At 45.3% G+C, this 22,146-nt stretch overlaps 1 protein-coding gene and 1 long non-coding RNA gene across 2 annotated transcripts in view; both read left to right on the top strand.

Moving 5' to 3' along the window:
* IGFBP7 (insulin like growth factor binding protein 7) overlaps nt 1-22,146 on the top strand; it is a 74,753-nt gene that overhangs the window by 2,779 nt on the left and 49,828 nt on the right.
* On the top strand, nt 17,583-21,735 carry LOC146400815 (uncharacterized). The gene is made up of 2 exons (XR_014812604.1): nt 17,583-21,280; nt 21,580-21,735. It is a non-coding gene; the product is annotated as an uncharacterized LOC146400815 (long non-coding RNA).

The following is a 22,146-nucleotide window of genomic DNA, read 5'->3' as shown; positions in this document are numbered from 1 at the left end:
CCCAGTCCTGTCTTTTCTGAGATCACTGCTTATCCATCTTGTTTATCTGTGCTTATCCATGCTTGTTTTCTGTGCCTCTGTGATAAGAGGCAAATCTGTCTTTTAAAAAGCTCTATCTGAAAGGTAATGACCTAATAATCTCAAATCTTAAGACTGTCATCATGAATTTATTGCCATTGAATCTTAGGTCCCCAAAGAAATGAGTAACTGGAAGAGGGGATTTGAAAATCCAGTTTAATGAAAAGGTCATGGCGACGTCAGGATGTGGCATGACGTTCTCTCAGGGGTTGGAAGAGATCGAGGCGCTCCTTTATTTAGTTCTTGGCCCCCTTTTGCTCCGTTCCTTTACATCTGAGTTCCTTGGCAGTCCCCTGGTCCCTTTGCATCCTGTCCCCTCCTCTCCCGCAGAAGTAATTTTACTTGTGGAATGAAAATGCACTCGTAAGAGTCCTCTTTGCTCATACCTTTGGGGCCACCTTAAAGCCACTTGGTGGCATCTGTGAGGCTCTTTACAGTAACTCTGTTATTTTGGCCTCTTCTCTCTAACCCCTTTCTGGACCAGCCACAGTCATTGTTTGCAATCACACTGTCACTTACCTGTCCACCTTGGGAATGCTTAGCCTTTAAGGATCAGCTGATGTCACTTTCTCTGTGAAACCGCTTGTCTCTCCTCCCCACCCCTCCATCCATAATGAGGTCCTTGTCCTTCAGCTCTCTGTAGGCTTCCAGCCTTGTGTGTGTGTATGTGTGTGTGTTTTCTGATTCTGTTTATACTTTTTTTTTTTTTTTTTGTCTTTCTAGGGCCACACCCACAGCATATGGAGGTTCCCAGGCTAGGGGTCGAATTGGAGCTATAGCTACCGGTCTACACCATAGCCACCAGCAACGCCAGATCCCAGCGACGTCTGCAGCCTACGCCACAGCTCACGGCAACAGTGGATACTTAACCAGATTGAGGCCAGAGATCCAGCTCATGGCAACACTGGATCCTTAACCAGATTGAGGCCAGAGATCAAACCCTCACCCTCATGATACTAGTCGGGTTCTTAACCTGCAGAGCAGCAACAAAACTCATGTTTATAAATATTTTTTAAGGGGGGTTAGAGGTTGTTAACTTTTTAAAATTTATTTTTTATTGAAGTATGATTGGTTTATAACATTTGCTAAGTTTCCTGTAGTCCACATGATGTTTGTCCTTCTTTATACCCAACAGGGTGCTGCTTGCCATCACACTGTTTTCATTTCCATCTGCAGCCACACCCTTAACCCTTTACCCACTTTGCCTCCTGCCCTGCCCCCTCTGGTAACCACTGCTCTGTTCTCTGTATCTGCATGTTTGTTTTTGTTTGGTTTGTACATTTATTTTGGGTTTTTTGTCATTTTTAAAAATACTCCACATATAAGTGAAATCATACAGTACTTGTCTTTCTCCATATGACTTATTTCACTTAGAACAATAAATATCCTCGCGGTCCATCCACGTTGTTGAAGATGACAAGATTTCCTCTTGTTTATGGCTGAGTAGTATTCCATTATGGGTATATACCACATCTTACCCTTTCATGGGTCAACATGTGCTAACATTGTTTCAATTTTCTTGGCTCATGTAACTATGCTGTGATAAACTGGGGGTGTTCCTGTCTTTTCATGTTAGTGTTTCATAGTCTTTGGGTAAACAGCCAGAAATGGGATAGCTGGATCATGTGGCAGTTCTGTTCTTATTTTTTGAGAATTATCCATACTATTTTCCATAGTGGCTGCATCAATTTACATTCCCACCAACAGGGCACAGGTTTCCCTTTCCCTCTGTTCCTTGCCAACACTTGCTATTTCCTGCCTTTTGGGTGATAGACATACTCACAGGTGTAAAGTGCTACCTCATTGTGGGTTTGATGTGCATTTGCCTAATAATTAGTGATGTTGAGCATCTTTTCACATGCCTGTGGGCTGTGTGTATGTCTTTTTTGGAAAAATACCTACTCATTTCCTCTGCCTTCCAGCCATTTCTTCAACGCAACTTATTGCAGGTGTACCATGTATGAATGAGCGAGAGGCATTCTAGCAGAACAGTTAAGACCCTGAGCTCTGGAACCAGACTCCTGGTGTGGGCCCAGCTCCTCCCCTTCCTTGGCCTTGAGCTTGTGCCTTGACCTCTCTAGGCCTTGGCTTTGACCTCTCTGAGCCTTGGCTCCTCACCTGCCATGTGGGATTATAATCGCAGCTACCACAGAGAGAGGTTGTGAAGATTTGGTAGGATTATCCACTGAAAGCACTCAAGGCATTGTTCATTGTTGTCCTTCTTCACCGTGAAAGTCAGCTCCCTTTCTGTCCTCAGGGCCTAGATCAGTGTCTGTCATCAGGAGGTATGTTAAATATATGGTGAATGAATGAATAAATGAGTATATGAACTTGCCAGGCACTCGTCTCATCACAGGGTCTGTAGCCTTGAATGAGACGAACAGGATCCCTCTCTCGTGGTGTTTACTGTAGGTGGAGACAAGTAAATGGGTGTTTTCACTCAGTGGTAGGTGCCCTGGAGAATGCCCATAGAGGAGCTGGCTGAGACCAGGAGCAGGTGAACTGAGGGCTGCTGTGAGCCTGTCAGCAAAGGAGCAGAGCTCTTGAGGGGAGAAAGGGCCCTTCTAGTTGGGGTGGCACCTTCCCTTCCCCCTAGTGGCCCGGTGAGCATCTGCCTCCCCTGCTGGACCATGAGCACCCAACAAGGGGCTCCAACTTCATTCTTCTTCGTTTTTTTAGGGGAGCTCCCAGGCCAGGGGTGGAATCAGAGCTATGGCTCCAGACTCCTCCTGGCAGGACCGCTGCCTGCTGTCTCCCATCCTAGTGGCATTGTCAGATCTGGGCTCCTAACCCCAGGGCAGGCTTGGGGGGTGGGGAGGAAGCCCTCTGCACGGTGTTCTCAACAGACACCTCCCCAGCCAGCACTGGGGCCCAGCACCAGGGCCCTCCTCCCCTCTGGTCCCCACCCCTCCTCCTCACTCCTCTTCCAGATCAGAGCCAGAAAAAGTCAGGTCTCAGATGTCTACCCCAGCCCAATGGAAGTGCTTTAAAATTTTTTCTGGCTCGAGTTGCCCTTTTTGCAGACAGAAATGTCTAGAAGTTGAGTGAGTCACTGGTACATTCTTAGCCCTTAACCCAGTTTTATTCACTGCACTTTAGGAAAGATTTGAAAACCTGGAGAAGCTTTAGAAAAGGAAAGCAGCAGCCTTGCAGAAGGGGCTTAAAGGACTTGAGACTCTTGTAGAGGAAAGTAACTCAAAGAATGCAAGCATTTCTTTGTGGCTTGGGGATTGGTAATTAAATGCAAAGGCACCTGGCCCACTCTTCTGCAGGTCTTGGGAGATAGTTAACAGGCCTGGGATTTACACACACTGAGGAGGTTGTGAAAACTGTCCACCAAGGTATGTGCTCCCGTGGGAGTGGGAGAATTTATTTCAGAGCTTCTCTTTTGTGGAGCTGAGCCATAACCAAGGGAGAAAGGGGGCGTTGGAGGGACGCTGTAATATCTTTTACGTTTTAGACCCTTGAAATGCAGTGACCGGAGATAAGCGTGCAGGTGTTTGATACCCTTTAAAATGATTCCCATCTTCCTCTAGAGCCTGCCCTCAGAGTTTTCCGTGGACTTGCCTTCTAGAAGAAGCTGCCTTATAAGGCTCTCTTTGGGGGTAGTTTAGCCACAGAGCTCTGTTGGACAGAGTCCAAGGCTAGCCAGCCTTCCCTCCTCCTAAACCCTCCCCGAGGAGGAGGAGATTATGGTGCTTCCTTTGCCTCAGGCTACCCCTCAAATGATCTCACCTCCTCTGTGTTTTTCATTGTAAGACAAATAGCACCTTGTTCTTAGCAGCTGTTAAACCAAAAAAAAAAGAACCCTGAATTATTGTCAAAAGAACTTTTAAGCCAGGAAACATATACTTGTTATATATTTTGTAATTTTGACCCAGGACAGCATGTTAGGAAGCTTTGAGATGGAAGAAGATTTAGGAATATGTAAATGATGAGTGTAGTTATTTTAGGAACTTTTAAAGATTTCCCCGGTGAGTCCTTTCCTCTTTCTCAGGGGGTAGGAGCATGGGAGGGGCTCTAGAAATACTGAAGAAGCTTTCCCAGGCCTGATTTGGGTGGGTTTTTCAGGATGATCAAGACCCCCATCCCAGGAGTACCCCCACCCCCATGAAGGCTCCCTGAGAAAGTGAGGGAGTCAGGAGGAAAAAACCAAGTGGATAATGGTGTGTGTGTTTATTCTTTTTTTCTTTTTTAGTCTTTTGTCTTTTTAGGGACACGCCCGTGGCATATGGAGGTTCCCAGGCTAGGGGTCTAATCAGAGCTACAGCTGCCGGCCTACGCCAGAGCCACAGCAATGCCAGGTCCAAGCTGAGTCTGCGACCTACACCACAGCTCACCGAAACGCCGTATCCTTAACCCACTGAGCGAGGCCAGGGATCAAACCTGTAACTTCATGGTTTCTAGTCAGATTTGTTTTTGCTGCGCCATGACAGGAATGCCTGTATGTTTATTCTTGACTTAAAATGTATGCGTAAAATAGTTGACCTCTGTTTATTCCAGGCTAAATTAATGGTAGGGAATCTGGTACCTTTGAAAAGGCTTATTTGTTGAATTGACTGGATCTTTCTACAGAGGTTAATCAGAAATAGCTGCACTGCAAGCCCCGCCCCCCGCATCAGGCCTCCACCAGGTAGTGGGTTACCGGGGGGAGGAGCTGTCCCTGAAACCACCTTGGCCCCACAGCAGGTCAGGGTGGCAGTTTTGTGTCTGAAAAGAAAGGTTCAGACCAGGGAAAGCAGACCTAGTAACCCAGTGCTGACAAAGCCCATTCACTTGGCGTGAAGTTCCTTAGAGGGAGCGTTGGCAAGGCCAGGACGAGCTGCTTGCTCCAGGTAGAGTCCACCTCTAGAGAAAGCAGTCCGCTCACAAGCTCAGGACGACCTCTGTAAGAAACCATGGCACATGTGGTATAGCCCCTTCCCAGGGTTATTGTGAAGGTCAGCTTACAGAGTGGACATGAAACCCCTGCAGGGCTGTGCAGCAGCAGATAAACGCAAAGAGCCATAACTGGCCAGACTGTCCCCATCCCGGGCCCGGGGCACCAGGGGGCTGTGGTGACGATAACTGAGGTTTCTGCAGGACTTTGTGGTGCTTTGGAGTTGACTGAGTGGCCTTGGGAGGTAAGGGGATTATTCCCCCAGTTTCCCAAGAAGGAGACTGAAGGTCAGCCGCCACGTGGCCAGCAGTTGTGCATGAAGCGAGGAGTCCTGCTAGAGCCTGCCATTCACAGTGTGGCACATAGCCCAGCAGCAGCAACCCCCTGTCTGCACCTTCTCTTCGGTCGACCTAAAATCATTTCAAAATTAGCAGCTTAAAAAAAAGTGATTCACAGGAGTCAAACTCTTGGGTGTAAAAAAGGGTTCAGAATACCTTAACGAATTTATCTTGCTTCTGTTTTCCTTTGATGAATTGACAAGGGGGATGTAGGATACATTCCTGCCTAAACCAGGCTTTGAATAGCGTAAAAGAAATTCTTGTGATAACATAGGAGACGTCCTGGTCCAGTTGGCTTTTTGTGGTCATGTGGGTGCTTTGCCATGCTCTCCATTCAGGGAAAGATGGTGTGTCTTTGGTGAGTGAATGGCTCTGAGGGGCCTTTGGACAGATCGCTGAGGCCAGGCTGAAAACCCAAGAGCCAGCTCTGCAGCGGCAGCCCAGAGGCCCCCGTCTGTTGTGCTGGCGGCCACGGGCATGAACATCTCCCCCAGCATCACCTCTGGGGCTTAAGGTTTGGGTGTGGTGTTTGACCATCTGCTAGGCCCTTCTGGCACCTCAGAGTAGGTTACAGGAGAAAATCGTGAGGACACCTGTCAACACACGCGAGCGTGTGCCTTGCCCTGAGGTTTTAGCCTCGGTGCTGTGTGCTGCCTGCCCCCAGCATGGCACCATCCATGTTCCTGGCCAGTAATAAGGTTTACTCCACATCGAAGCTGTAGCCTGTTGTAGGTCAGTGCTCTCTTCAGGGAATTTGCATTTTTAAGGACTGCAGCATAGTCAAGTGACAACTTGCAGAAGAAGGAAAAATCCGCGTGGGAGTTTGAGAACTCAATTAAGCATAATCCATTTTGACTTTCTGAGAGAGGGGGGAAAAAAGAGAGCACTTTAATATTCGAACAGCTGACTCCAATCACCCTGTTCTTTGATGTTGTTTTTCTTGAAGAAGGGATGTCTCCAGCTTCTTTGGAGGCTTGGCTCTTTCCCTGAGTGAGAAAAGCTCAAGGGCATTTCATTTACATCACGGCAGATTAGCTGGCCTGCATCAAGTGGTTGAATTGGGAAAGCTTCAGGTCTGACATCTATTCAGCCCTCTTCTGGCCTGACCCCAAGCAACAGAGAAAAATTTTTATCAAGAAATAGATCTCGTGGAACCTTCAGAACATTTTGAAAGAGACCACACAGAAAAGAGGCTTTAGGAATGTGTCAGGATAGTGGGAGCCCGCAGGGTACAGAGCTTGTTGCTTCTCCATGGGAGCTTTTTGAACTTTCTGCTCACGGAGCAGAAATCTACAGTGAACCTCGACAGCAGCCGCAGCAATTACCCCACAGCCTGGCTTCCATGGGACCCCCCCCCCACCCCTACCCAGGAACAGAGAGCGTGGGGTCCAGAGTGAAGGGCTGGCAGCAGTGCTGCTGAGTGAGAGGTGACTTGTTAGAGATGCAGGCTGGGCAGGGATCTAGGTGCTGCTGGGCTGGGACAGGGCAGGGCTCCTCTCTGCTCAGGTGTGTCTCAGATCAGAGCTGTAGGGCAGGAGGCCAAGCCAAAGCTTGGCTCTGGCTGCATCAGTGAGCCTTTGGTTCACAGGCAGTGACTTGGGCCGGGCAGGCCTGTTCAGGACCCAGTGTCCACGTGGGCTGATTAACAGCCCCTGCTCCAGCCTGCCTCGTCTGAAGCCTCCTTCTTTTCACCTGTTCGGCTTAGCCTCTCAATTCCATGCCACTCCTTTTTCCTGTCTGAGTGCAGAGAAACAAGGCCTTTTTCTTCACCTCCCACCCTTTCTTAGCCTCAGAGCCTGGCCAGCAGCGTTGCAGATGGTGAGCTGCTCAGTCTGCACCCTCCGCCCCATCCCCAGACTTGTGGGCTGGCCCCTGACATCCCCTGAAGACAGTGAATGAGCAGGCACCTGGCCTGTCATCCTGGCAAGGCAGCCAGCTCAGTCCAAGTCATCAAGGAGATGGCTGTCCCTTTGCTGGATGCTCCTTTGGGATGAGGTTTTTTTCGGATGCCTTAGCGTCCCAGGATCCTAACACACTCCACGAACTGGCCTTGCTCAGGTCCAGCCAGGGGGTAGGAGACAGCCACACCCCATGGTGACCCTGAGCTCAACAAGACCCCAGGCCTGACCCTTGACTTCAGCTCTCGTGACTCTGCTGGTCACCAGCGGCCTCAGCTTGGCTGGTGAGTGTGAGGAGAGAGAGCAGAGTGTTTAAGGATGTGAACTTGGGAGTCAGGCCACCTGAATCAGATTTTTCTCCACCACTTACCATGTGACTCTGACCTCCTGATTCTCAGGTTTCTTACTTGCAAAACAGGTGTGGTAATAATCATGTCTGCCACATAGGTTGTTGGGAGCTTAAGGGAGACACATGACAAGCACTGTATCTGGTGAATAGTAGAGTCTCAAACACTGTTTCACTTCCATTTTTATTGTTATTAGCATCATGAAGCCATAGAACTCGTTTATATAAGTACCTTGACTGTGCTCTGTTGATGTCTGACTTTGACTGGTCCAAACTGTCTCCACCTGTGTGAGATCTGAAACCTGTGTTTAGATTGATGCAAACAAAATAGCAGGATAATGTACTTAGAAACAACCCCCTGGAAACTTCCATCTAGCTCTTGTTCTTGCTTTTCAAAGACTCCAGGATAAGGAATCCTACTCCATCTGGGCGAGATCCCAGAGTCCAAATGCAGATTGGTCACATGGGAAGCACCCAGGATGCTGGCCAAGGGGTTGCCTGGCTCTTATACATAGACTCTTTCCATCTTTGAGTTCAGGTCACATGCAGTATTTTCTAATAATACCTTTTATGTATAGAGGACATTTGGGATTCAAAGAACACTCAAATTCAGGAATTACTGATCTCTTTCTTCCCTTTATAATATGGGAAATGTTGGGGGGGTTTGTTGTTTGAATCTTTTTTTTTTTTTTTTAAGTTGGAGATACTGTCCCCAAAGGAATGTGAACCAAAATCCTAGAGATTGGCAGAGAAGGAGTATTAGTGTCCATTACGTACACATTGGGTATTAGCATTGCCTTTTAGAGGGTATTATTATTATTATTGATGGAAATAATAAAGTGTTTTACTTGCAATTCATGTGTCTCTTTGGCTGTCACATGTAACCTTAGCTTTGCAGGAACTCATTTACAAAACGTTTAATGATAAACAGGCATTTTTTTTTATGGCCGCACCCTGGGCATATGGCAGTTCCCCAGCCAGGGTTTGAATCTGAGCTACAGCTGTGGCAACACCAGATCCTTTAACCCACTGCACCAGGCTGGGGATCTAACCCATGCCTCTGCATCGACCTGAGCTGCTGCAGTCAGATTCTTAACCCACTGTGCCACAGTGGGAACTCCTAAATGGCCCTATTTAGACTCAGAAAAGTACCCAATTAGGTTGATTCTTTGCATCCATCTGAAGAGTGATAACATCCACCAAATAGTTGAGGGTGGAGAGCAGAAAAATGAGGGTGTGGAGAAGCGCTTTAAGAAGCTGGATAACCTTTCAAACTCCCTGCCATCAGCATTTTGGAGTGAAGCTAACAGAACATTGGAACTGCCACCTCTCCATCTGCTGTGTACCCTGTCACCTTCTAAAGCCGTAGTTCTTTTTTTTTTAATTTTATTGTAGTTGATTTACTGTGTTGTGTTAACTTCTGCTCTACTGCAGAGTGATTCAGTTATACATATATTTACACTCTTTTTCATACTCTTTTCCATTATGGTTTATCACAGGATGTTGAATAGAGTTTCCTGTGCTGCACAGTAGGGCCTCATTGTTTATCCATCCTGTATATGGTAGTCTGCCTCTGCTAATCCCACGGGCCCACCCCTTCCCTCCCTCCCTCCCCCCCGCCACCTTGCCAGCCACAAGACTACTCTCTGTGTCTGTGAGTTTGCTTCTGTTTTGTAGATAAATTCCTTTCTGTCATATTTTAGATTCCACATATCAGTGATATCATGTATTTATCTCTGGCTAACTTCACACGTGGTATGATCATCTCTAAGTCCATCCATGTTGCTGCAAATGGCATCTCATTCTTTTTATGGCTGAGTAGTATTCCATTGTGTATATATTACCACTTCTTTATCCATTCCTCTATCAATGGAATTTAGGTTGTTTCCTTGTCTTTGCTATTGTAAGTATTGCTGCAGTGAACATTGGGGTGCATGTGTCTTTGTATTATGATTTTCTCAAGATATATGCCCAGGAGTGGGATTTAAAGCAGTAGTTCTTGACCTTGGCTGGACCCCAGACCACTTAGTGAGTTTTATAAAATGCTGATGCCTGAGTTGCACTCCAAGACTCTAGCTAAATTGGTTTGCTTGTGATCTGAGCAGCAGGACTTTTTTTTTTTTTTTTTTTTTTTTTTTTTTTTTAGGGCTGTACCCACAGCATATGGAGGGTCCCAGGCTAGGGGTCTAATCAGAGCTACAGCTGCCGGCCTATACCACAGCCGCAGCAACGCCAGATCCAAGCTGCATCTGCAACCTACACCACAGCTCACGGCAATGCCAGATCCTTAACCCACTGAATGAGGCCAGGGATCGAATCCACAACCTCATGGTTCCTAGTTGGATTCGTTAACCACTGAGCCACGATGGGAACTCCTGTTATTTCTGCACTTATTAATGATGGCCATTCTGACTGGTGTGAGGTGGTACCTCATAGTAGTTTTCATTTGCATTTCTCTAATATTCAGTGATGTTGAGCATGTTTTCATGTGCCTATTGGCCATCTGTCTCTCTTTGGAGAAATGTCTTTTCAGGTCTTTTGCCCATTTTTCAATTGGGTTGCTAGTTTTTTTCCTGTTGAGTTGTGTAAGTTGTTTGTGTATTTTAGACATTAAGCCCTTGTCTGTTGCATCATTTGAAACTATTTTCTCCCATTCTTTAGGTTGTCTTCTTGTTTTATTTATGGTTTCCTTTGCTGTGCAAAAGCTTGTCAGTTTGATTAGGTCCCATTGGTTTATTTTTGCTTTTATATCTGTTGCCTTGGGAGACTGACCTGAGAAAACATTTGTAAGGTTGATGTCAGAGAATATCAGTCTTTTTAAATTAAATTTTATTGGCGCATAGTTGATTTACAGTGTTGTGTTGGTTTCAGATGTACAGCAAAGTGAATCAGTTATACATATATATCTACATATATGTATATACAGTTATAAATATATACATACAATAAATCAGTTGATTCACTTGTATATATAAGATATAATGTATATATGTACACATGTGGAGATATATAAGATATGAATATCTTATGTATATATATGTATACAGTTATATATACACAGATATATGCAGATATCTCCATTCTTTTCAGATTCTTCTCCCATATAGGATGTTAAAGAATATTGAGTGGCGTTCCCTGTGTTGTACAGTAGGCCCTTGTTAGTTACTCATTTCATGTAGAGTAGTGTGTATATGTTGAACCCCAGGTCCTAAATATCTCCATCTTGTTGGTATTACTAAAATTTGAGTACCACAGTACTGCCAGTATTCACCTGAATCCCCGTTATCCATTCTTTGATGTATACTGCTACCTGTGTTGATACCAGCCACCTTCCAAGTTAGCCGAGTTATGTGAGTTAATGTCTTTTAAATGTTAAGCACCGTGCTCAGCCCATGGTTGGCCTTTAATAAAGGTTACTTCTGGTCTGCCTCCCTCTTCAGTTAAACAGCAGCAGAGGAAGGCACAGATTTGGTCCATTCTCATCATTTGTGGTAATTATGTTCTGTGAAGTCCTGCAAGTACTGTATCTGCACCTCCTGAGCCATTGCTCCTGGGGCAGTACAGGGAGAAGTTCTTTTGCGCCTCTATCACCATTCATTAATCAGTACATAACCTCATTTTATGTGTGTTTCTGTTTAGACACCTCATTTAATATATATCATTGATTGGTTCACATTGAACTCACAGCCGACAGCCTACAGCCCAGACTCATTGAAAACACATGTTGTCTCTCATTCTCACTGACACATCAGAGCCCCTTTTTTGATTAGAAATACTAGATAGCACTTCAGCTCTTTATTCAATAGCAAGATCACCAACCGAAAGCACAAAATGCAAGAAAAACAGAAGAAAAGTGGCACTAAAGAGACTGCAAGGTTACAGCATGATACCAGGAACAGAGAGGCAAATGTTGCCTTGTTCATTGTCAGTAGAAGCCTTACATTTTTTGCCACTCTGTGCGTGTGCAAGGATGATTGGATTTGGAGGTTATAAAGAAATCTTAGCAAATAGGTGGATTTGCAAATACGGAACCACAGATAATGAGAATCGACACTGTTGGAAAGGGTCAGATCCAGTGACAAGGAACTATGAGGGATTTCGAATGCAGAGCACACGTATGCTTCTGCTTTCTCTGCATTGTTCGGTGCTTAAAGGTGCTTGCCAAGCAGGTGCTTAGACCATGGCTGGACTCTTGGCCCCATTTGACCTGCCATCCCTGTGTTGATTGTCCTCAGGGCCAGCCCCTGTTTTTACCCTGCACCCACCAGCAGGGCTGCCATTCCACGGCATTATGCAAAGGGTAGGTTTCACTGAGCTTTTGTGGGAGCTCTGTAAATAGCCCTCCCGTTTCTGTCTCCAGCTTTCCCACCAGCTGGTGGCCTTCGTCCCCTCCCTCGCCCAGAGGTGCACCCTCGCCTTGCCCACTACCAGGCCTCTCCGCTCCCTCCAGGGTTACATTTAGCAGTTAGGCCCTGTCCTGGCGCGTGTGAGTTAACCCCTCACCTAACTCAGAAGACAGAGATGACCTGATCCTCCTTGTCATTAGAAGTGGAAAATGGTAATGATTCTCTGTCAGTCATGCCAGCTGCCTGTTTTCAGTGAAGGCCCTATGAGGTGCCACAATAAGGAAGTTGGCAGTGATGAGGATAATGTGCCTTTGCCAAGGAGCCTACACACCTGTGTTTCATCTGGTGGTTAGTGAAGTGTGGGAGGGCAGAAGTGTTTACACTAAAATAGAAGAGCCCCGTGTGAGGTCGTGAAAATGCATGGGAGCAAAGAACACACACATCTGTGTGTTCACCTCAGCTCTTCCTTTTTAATCATTGGGAGCATATATTTTCTGTGCAATCAATACTGGAAAGGGAAAAAGTGAACAAAAGTACATTCATGTTTGCGGCCTGTGAATACATCATAATTTAGTTACGGACTGTATGAGCTGATAAGTAATGTAACTATGAGTAGTATATAAATGAATTAATTATTACTTTGCCTGAAGTGACATTCTAGAGAGGAGACAAGTGAATTTTATTTTTGTTTGCTCAGATTTGAACTGGGGATAGAATATTGACCCAAAAGAATCTTAAAGGTTGTTTAAATACTTTGGTCACACTAAGAAAAGAAATATGCAGTAAATTCACTTTGCTCTTCCTAATTCCCTGGCAAATGTGTAAAAGCAAAATTTTAAATGGGGCAATGACATAGTGAGACCAGGAGAAGATAGATACTCTGGAGTTGTTTAGCTTTTTCTCAGATGTTAAGCTTTTTGAATGAACCACAGTGGGTTTTAAATTCTAAACGTACATTTCCTTGTTAATTAATTTCAGTTGTGTATTCTGGGAATGTGAGCCAATTTCATTTTCAGTAAAGATCTTTGTTGTTACTGAGAAAAGGAAATTTGTAGAATTCATGGAAATAGATCATTATTCATATTTTTAATCTACCCGGTCCATGTTTTATTTTTTGTTCTAGTGTTTTTCTAGGCATATAACCATTTTTGCTAGTGCTATCCATATATTTTTTACATCTCATTTTTCATTTATAACTATTTTCCATGTGTTTAAAATGTTTCATAAATATTTGACATTACAGAGCATTTGAATGAGCCATAATTTACTTCAGTTTTCCTCTGTCAAAAACTAAGCTTTCTAGGAGTTCCCATTGCGGCTCAGCGTTAATGAACCCGACTAGCATCCATGAGAACGTAGGTGTGATCCCTGGCCTTACTCAGTGGGTTAAGGATCCGGCGTGCTGTGAGCTGTGGTGTAGGCTGCGGATTCAACCCCTAACCTTTCATGTGCTGTGGGTGTGGCCCTGAAAAGGCAAAAAAAATTTTTGAAAAGCTTTAAATTTACATCTTTGGAATAAAGATCTTTCTTCTTCTGTGTTATTTCTTTAGAATAGATCTCAAATTAGAATAGGATGTGAACATTTAAAAATTTTTTGATGCATGTTGACATGGGTGATTTTCATTTAAAAAGTTAGCTTCAAAATAATTTAAACATATTTTCTCCAAAAAACAAAAGACCAGAAGCAAAGCATTTTTCAGTCTGCTGCCAGAATTACTTTTTAAGTGCCGTTGGACTTGGATCACCCCTGTGACTGGCCTTCTGCAATGGCACAGAGACACTGTCAGCTATTCCTCCCCCCAGGTCCTAGTTAGGAAGTTTGGAATGACTGCCCAGAAGCAAGGGCCCAACCAGTCCTACAGTCTGTGCCCAAGCCTGCCAGGTATTGGAGTGGGGGTCCGTCAGCTAGAACTCCGCTCACCCTTGAATTGAGGGTCATAGAAAGCACGTATGTCCCTGCTAGAGGCTTGAAAGTGCCTATTGTAATGACAGCCACGGACAAGAGATATGCACAGCAAAAACTGAAATTTGGAATGTTTGTCCTCAGTGTTTTTTAACGGAAGGAAAAAAACAGCCTTCCCAGCCCTATGGGACTGCAGTCAGTACACATACAGGTGACTCTCAGCATCTCTTCAGGTGCAGTCTCTGTGCATAATCCTGAGAGGATGGTTTGACCCCATGGCATCTCAGTTTTGGGGGTGCACTGCCGCTCTCCACTTCTCAGGGAGAGCCCGTGGCCTGCTCTACTTCTGAAAACTGGAAGAGAATCTCAGAGTGTTCATTCCACGTGTCCTTGGAGCTCCCTGAGTGCTTGAAGACTGACTGTTTCTCCTCTCCTTAAGACCTTTCATCTCCAGCACGTTCAGCAGCAGTGGTTCTCTGCTAACACGGGACCTCAGGAGTGCTGAGAATGTATTTACAGTGGAAAAGCTGGACTGGGTCTGTTGGAGTTTTTCCCACATTTGACTGGGAGGTAGGAAGACACACAGGACCTTAAATCCACACAGCACAGTGCAGTTTGTAAGATTCTTCACACATGTGCACACACATATCACCCTTGTAATCCCCACCAGCACCCCTGGGGTGGGGGTGCTATATATACCCCATTAGACAGCAGGCAGCCATGGCTCAGTGTGTTTGAGTGTTCAAGTCCAATCACTGGGAACCCAGTGAAGCTGGAGCAAAGATTTCAGGTGAGCTGTTGTGTAGATGTTCCGTACACACACACACACACGTGTGTGTGTGCACGCAAGGGTGCCCACATTGAAAGCCACAGGAAGCTAAAATTGAGTTTCAGAGACAGTTAAATGTAAGAGATGCTTCACTCCAGTTCTTAATCTGCAAGTTCATTTTCCATTCCTAAACTTATGTCTCCATTGCATGGCCTGTATTATTACTATGCTGCATTTCCACCATTTCCAGTTCCTCTCCTCATTACTGAGGTACAGAAATGCATGTCCTTGTGCTTGTTGTGTTAAACCATGTATATGTGTTTTTGAAGAAAAATATCCAGAGACTAAAGCTGTTACTTCAGTCAGTTGCCTAAAGTCCAGGTTTGGGCAGTGGCAGTTGTCTCATAGGGCCTGAAATAACGATTCCCCAAGTGCTTGTGATTAACTCGGTTAATTGCAGGTGATCGAGCTCCCAAAGCAAGCACACTGCCTGGATCTGCCAGCTTGGCTCAGGAAAATAACCAGGGTGTCCCTCAGTGTTCTGAGGGAAATGCAGGATAAATTAGAGAAGGTAAATTGCTACTGTCACATGTTTTCTGAAAAATAACACCTGAAAAGCATAAGAACTTTGTGAAGAACAAATTAAATTTTTAATCAATTGGAATAAAACTGAGTGTCGGGAATTTTTTCCATTGTGTTGCCCACATTCACGTGCACAGGCTTCACGCTGTGGAATGAGAACGGGACCACAGAGAGGTCCTTAGGCCAGCTGGGTGTGTCATAGTGCTAGAAGGCCTTGACCTCAGCTACTGCCAAAGGAAGCAGGAAACAGCAGGTTCTCGTGCAGGGGTGACATTTATCTAACTCAAGAAATCCTTAGGCATAGGTACAGGAACATGGCTCAGCGGTTCTCTAACTCAGTCGTATAATTGCATGTTTGTTGTGTTTGAGTTTGTAAATGCTCTCAGGTTGTGTGAGTCTGTAACTGCTGGGAGAGTGGAGTTCACATCATGCCGCAGGTTCCTTCAGCTTAGAAGGGGATGGTTGGCTTGGGGGAGGGGAAGAATGAGTACCTAGAAGTGTGGCAGCTTCTCTGTTAGGAAGAACCGTGCTCAGGAGTTCTCTCTCGGTGCTGCAGGTTAAGGATCCCATGTTGTCAACTGCAGCACATTACTGCCGTGGTGCAGGTTCCACCCCTGGTCTGGACATGCCACGGGTGCAGCCAAAAAACTTAAAAAAGAACGGTGTTCAGCTGCAAGTAATAGAAAACCTAACTATAGTGGCTCCTCCCCCCCACACACACACAATAGGAGTTGAGTTGCTTGTAGAACAAAGAGCCCAGGTGTAGAGCCTTTGGGTGGGTTTAACAGCTCAGCAATACAGCTTGGAGGACCCACGTTTGTCCCTTCTGTTCTGGCATCCTGCGGGTGGTGGCTTTGGACCTCATGCTTCATGCTCCTTTACTCACTTCGTCCTCACCCAGGGCGGGGGAAGGAACAGGATGAGGGTGGTGCCACCTTGGGGCCCATTTTACCAGCTGAGCCTCAGTGTCCCGTTCCCTCTCTCCCCGTCCACCTCACTGGCTCCCGAGGGCGGCAGGAAAGACCAAGGTGGTGGGCAGGGTGAGGCAGAATCTGCCCCCCGTGGGGCCCCCTCTGGCTGGGCTGTCATTTGTAGCTTCACCTCTCAGAGATGGTTGGGAAGGCAAATTGAAAGATGACAGGAAGTGCAGTGTTAAAGAGTCCACAGACCATGTTGGATTTCACTGAACAGTAATCAGTCACTTTGAAGCAAGTCACAAAATAGATCATGATGGAGTGGGGGAGGAGCTTTCTAGAAAAATGTCATTCCCAAAATTCAGTGGGAAGAGAGAAAAAGTCCAAAGATCTTCATCGAGTGCATTTTTTTAAAGAAATGACATTTTATTTTATTTTTTGCTTTTTAGGGCCACACCTGCAGCTCGGGGTCTAATCAGAGCCACAGCTGCCAGCCTATACTGCAGCCACAGCAATGCAGGATCTGAGCTGCATCTACGAGCTACACCACAGCCACAGCAACATGGGATCCGAGCCTTGTCTACAAGCCACAGCTCACGGCAACGCCGGACCCTTAAAACCACTGAGCGGGGCCAGGGATCAAACCATTGTCCTTCTGGATACTAGTTGGGTTTGTTACCCCTGAGCCATGATGGGAACTCCCTGACATTTCATTCTTTAACAGAAATGATGGCTAACAGATTCAAGAGTTCCTGCCTAATTTGCTTTAAAATGTGGAAAGGGATAATTTGAAATTAACTCAGGACAAGTGGGTTTTTAAAAAAATTATTTTATTGAAGTATGGTTGATTTACAGTATTAATTTCTGCTGTACAGCAGTGATTTAGTTATATACACACACGCGTGTGCGCGTTCGTTCTTTTTTATGTTCTTTTTATGGTTTATCTCAGGATATTGACTATAGTTCCATGTGCTATACAGTAGGATCTTGCTGTTTACTGATTTTCTTTAAAAGAGTTTGCATCTGTGGATCCCAAACTCCCAATCCATCCCTCCCCCACCCCTACCCCCTCTTGGCAACCACAAGTCTGTTTTGTAGATAAGTTCATTTCTGTCATAGTTTAGATTCCCCATGTAAATGATATCATATAGTAGTTGTCTTTCTCTTTCTTATTTCACTTACAATGATAATCTCTAGTTGCACCCATGGTGCTATAAATGGCATTATTTCATTCTTGGTTATGGCTGAGTAGTAGTCTATTATGTATTTATGCCACTTCTTCCTTATCCGTTTATCTGTCAGTGGGCATTTAGGTTGTTTCCATGTCTTGGCTATTGCGAATAGTGCTACAGTGACCATTGGGGTGCATGTATCTTTTGGAATTATAATTTTATCCTGATATATGCCCAAGGGTTGGATTGCTGGATCTTATGGCAACTCTGTTTTTAGTTTTTTGAGGAAACTCCATAGTGTTTTCCATAGTGACTGTACCAATTTAAGATTCAAAAGTGGGTTTTTAAAAATTGTTTGTGGATAAAGCCTGCAAAAATACATAGTAAACAAGCATACTTAGAGTTTTCATAGACTGTATAAAGATGAACTTCAGTTCATCCTCAGGTCTAAGTACAGAGAACTTCTTAGTTGTTGTAATGTTTTTATCTTATTATACCTATAGCAGAAATTACTGTTTGAGAGCATGGTGTTCTAGTTCCCACCCACCCCTACCCCCCACTTAGTAAATGCGTGATCTTGGGCAAGTTACTTCTCTGAACCTTGGTTTTGTCATCTGTAAAGTGGGGACAGTATTGCCCACTTTGCATGGTTGGCTTCGAGCCTGGTGCCAAGCACCCACAGTAGGGGCTCACCGTCTGGTCGTTGGCCTCATTAGTCATGCTGATGCTCTGAATGTCATGCTGGTACTTCTCTTCTTCCCTCTTTTTCTGTCTTTCAGCTCTGCAGGGATGCCTAGAGATGTGGTCAAATCCAGGATGCAGGCAGAACCAGGGGTGGGAGTAGTTACAGGGAGCGTTTGTATGGAGAAAATAAGGGCTATTCTAACAAAAGTTCAAGACAAAGTCCAGGACTTCCTTGTCTTAGACATTTATAATTTGTACCCTGCCTTCTTCCAGCGAGGGCTATGACATAGCATTGTCACTACACTCTTCAGGTATAACAGTAGTGTTCTAAAAAATCCTAATCTACAACAAGTCACTCTGCCGTGTGCCTGAAACTAGCCTAGCATTGTCGGTCTATTATACTTCAATTAAAAAATAACAACAAAATATACATTTTAAAAAGAGAACATGTGATTATATGGTTTAGGAATGAAAAGGGTGGGTATAACCTATGAATACAACAGATTTTTATAAAATTATTTAAAAAATAAAAAACATTGGAGTTCCCGTTGTGGCTTAGCGGAAATGGATCCGACTAGGAACCATGAGGTTGCAGGTTCCATCCCTGGCCTCACTCAGTGGGTTAAGGATCCGGTGTTGCCGTGAGCTGTGGTGTAGGTTGCAGATGAGGCTCGGATCTGGTGTTGCTGCGGCTGTGGCGTAGGCCAGCAGCAACAGCTCCAATTAGACCCCTAGCCTGGGAACCTCCATATGCCATGGGGTGTGGCCCTAAAAAGACAAAAATAAACAAGCAAACAACAGCAAAAATTAAGAAAAAAAAAACAAAAACATTAGTCTTAGAAGACTAGAGTCAGAGTCCTGTTGTACACTGACTAAAGGTGTGATTGTGAGCACGTTAATTTATTGCCCCCGGCCTGTCTGTTTCCTCACATGTAACACGGTGCTACCAGATCCTGAATTCAAGGGTTAGGGTTACAGGAAATAAATGAGGTCATGGGCTTGAAGGCTCTTTGTAAGTATAAGGCCGAGTATGACTGTAAGACCTTATTCCCTTTGATTTCACCAGTGGCTATAGCAACAACCCTCTGCCATGCCTAGTTCCTGCTTTGTGTACATCTGTGTCAGATGTTTGCTTTTTAATAGGCACACCTTCCGTTCACATCACTACCAGCAAGTAGCGCCTAGAACCTCTTACGTTATAGAGTTAGCCTGAACCAGACATCATTAGTAAGGAAATCTGCCACAGCAAATCCATGCACAGCAAAAATAGAAAGTCCTTGGAGTTCTCACTGTGGCTCAGTGGAAACGAATCCGGCTAGGAACCATGAGGTTGCACGTTTGATCCCTGGCCTCGCTCAGTGGGTTAAGGATCCGACCTTGCTGTGAGCTGTGATGTAGGCTGCAGACTCGGCTCGGATCCCATGTTGCTGTGGCTGTGGTGTAGGCCAGCGGCTGTAGCTCTGATTTGACCCCTAGCCTGGGAACTTCCATATGCCCGGAGTATGGCCCTAAAAAGAAAAAAAAATAGGAAGTCCTTTAAAGTCAGCGTCCATTTGCGCTGGTGTGTTCTCCTGCCCTGCGGCAGCTGAGTCATCAGGAGTTGGCAGTGCTGTGCTGTCAGGAAGCTCAAGTTGCCCATCAACCTGGAAAGGCATTAGTCCAGGTAATGATGGCAACTTTGATGTTAACCATCTGTCACTTCAATGAGTACAAGAAAGCCTTCTTTCACCCACCAGAGGTTCGGGGGTTACCAGTGACTCCTTCGTTGGTTACATATGTGGGTGCCTTCTGGGTGTGGGACACAGGCCGCATCCCCGGGAGTCACAGTTTAACGGTGGGGCCGTGGCAGCAGCAGAGTTGGTTGATCTCCCTGAATTCAGTCTCCTCCTAAAAACAGAGCCACTAGGAGATGGTTGCCAGGAACTGGGAGAAGGGAGTGGGGAGTTGTTTAATGGGTCTAGAGTTTCAGTTTTGTAAGATGAAAGAGCTCCGGAGACTGTTGCACAACCATGGGAATACACTTGACCCCCACTGCACTGTGTCCTTACAGAATGCTGAGGCAATAAGTTTTATGTTGTGTGTTTACCACAATTCGAAAAAATAAAAATAAGTCTACTAGATCCCTAAGCTGAAACCATGGACAGCATTTACCACATGAAAGGTAACAGACTAGGCCTGTGAATCCAGAATATAAGTGGGTTTAATCAAGCGCCTGGGGGGCCGAGGGGCTACATGACCTGCATGACATCAGCTTCATGGAAGGAGCAGAAGGGAGGCCTGAGGGGATGACAAATCTGATCACAGGAAAATTCCAGCACTCCCAGATAGGATCCCTCATGACGGAGAGACTTCTAGAAGTAGAACCAAAATTGAGCAGGAAAGAGACAATAGAGATGGAGAAAGACAAAGGCAGATCAGAGCTGGGGAAGGGATTTGAGTCCTCGTGCTTGCAAGAAGGCTCAAGGACAGTGGGAGAAAGAGGAGGATCCTGTGTTCTTGCAGGTTCCACATCGCTACCAGGAGAACTGTTCTCAGAAATGCTCCAGCACTTCCATCTTTGGGTCTCACCAGCCAGGACTGGGCCCCACACGTGTGCCTGGATCCGCCATGGCCAAGAGCAGTGGGACACGCTGGTTGGCTGACATCTGTCGTCATTTGTCATTTGAGGATTAACCTTCTTGTGTCCCATGAGAGACTGAAGTTGGGTCTGCCAGCAAGGAGGAGGGCAGATAACCAGCAGTACATGCCATGCTGCTGTGCCCAGGTGCATTGTGGCCTCCGAGCTTCAAGGCTGCAGTCCCTCTGAGTCTGGGGGAACTCTGTTCATCACACTTGGTGGGCATGTTGGTGCACCAGCCAGATAGTCAGCATGGGGACATCAGCAGTTGTGTTTGCGCCTCTTTCCAAAAATACCCTCGATCCTCAGGGATAAACTAGATACATGCTCTTCTTAAATGAGTATTACTGACTACCTAAAATATCAAAATATCCCTTGAATTATGGCAGGGTATAGGTATGATTTCTATCTTTAAGGTTCCTAGACTATAATACATAAAAGTATAATTAGCCATACTTAAGCCTGTGACATAATTTTATTGTCTAAGTAGAATGTCTCAAGAAGCAGTTGGGTCTCTTGTCAAGTAATCCTCCTAGGGAGCAACTTAGTACCAATTACATAAATATTTAAAAATTTTACAGTGGGAAGGTTAAAAAAAAAAAGTGGGAAACAGAACAAGGAAGTTATAACAAGCAAGTTACTATCTTTATTTTTTTGGTCAATTCAAGATACTTTAATAGCACATGAAATGGATGGTAGAATATATTTCTATTTTAATGTATAGTGTGCATTAAAATAAATTCTTAAAAGAGGAGTTCCCGTCGTGGCGCAGTGGTTAACGAATCCGACTAGGAACCATGAGGTTGCGGGTTCGGTCCCTGCCCTTGCTCAGTGGGTTAACGATCCGGCATTGCCGTGAGCTGTGGTGTAGGTTGCAGACGCAGCTCGGATCCCTCGTTGCTGTGGCTGTGGTGTAGGCCGGTGGCTACAGCTCCAATTCAACCCCTAGCCTGGGAACCTCCATATGCCGCGGGAGCGGCCCAAGAAATAGCAACAACAACAACAAAAAGACAAAAGACAAAAAAAAAAAAAAAAAAAAAAAATTCTTAAAAGAATTTGCATTTTATGTAATGCTTTTTAATGCAAAGTATTGGCCAAAGGACAAAGTCAGTCCCCTTCTTCAGTCCACAGAGAACCATAAGCTGTTAGAGAGCAGACTTCTGTATCTAGTTTGAGAGTCAAGATGGATTAGAACTCTAAATAGAAAAATTTAGTAAAAAATTCACGATGGCGGAGTTCCCATCATGGCACAGTGGAAACAAATCCCACTAGTTGCCATGAGGTTTCGGGATCGATCCCTGCCCTCGCTCAGTGGGTTAAGGATCTGGCGTTGCCGTGAGCTGTGGTGTAGGTCACAGATGCAGCTCGGATCTGGTGTGGCTGCAGTGTAGGCCGGCAGGTATAGCTCTGATTAGACCCCTAGCCTGGGAACCTCCATATGCCGTGCATGCAGCCCTAAAAAGAAAAAAAAATTAGGAAAAAGATTATAAATAACCAGTAAGGACCTACTCTGTGGCACAGGGAACTCTGCTTAATAGTCTTTTTTGTTTGTCTCTTTAGGGCAACACCCTCGGCCTATGAAGGTTCCCAGACTAGGAGTTGAATTGGAGCTACAGCTGC

Source organism: Sus scrofa, chromosome 8, assembly GCF_054392235.1.
Source record: "Sus scrofa isolate SSC_HxYL_T2T_F1_AM1 chromosome 8, Sscrofa_HxYL_maternal_Yorkshire_Landrace_v2.0, whole genome shotgun sequence".
Classification (NCBI taxonomy): Eukaryota; Metazoa; Chordata; class Mammalia; order Artiodactyla; family Suidae; genus Sus; species Sus scrofa.
This window is presented reverse-complemented; position numbering and strand designations above follow the sequence as displayed.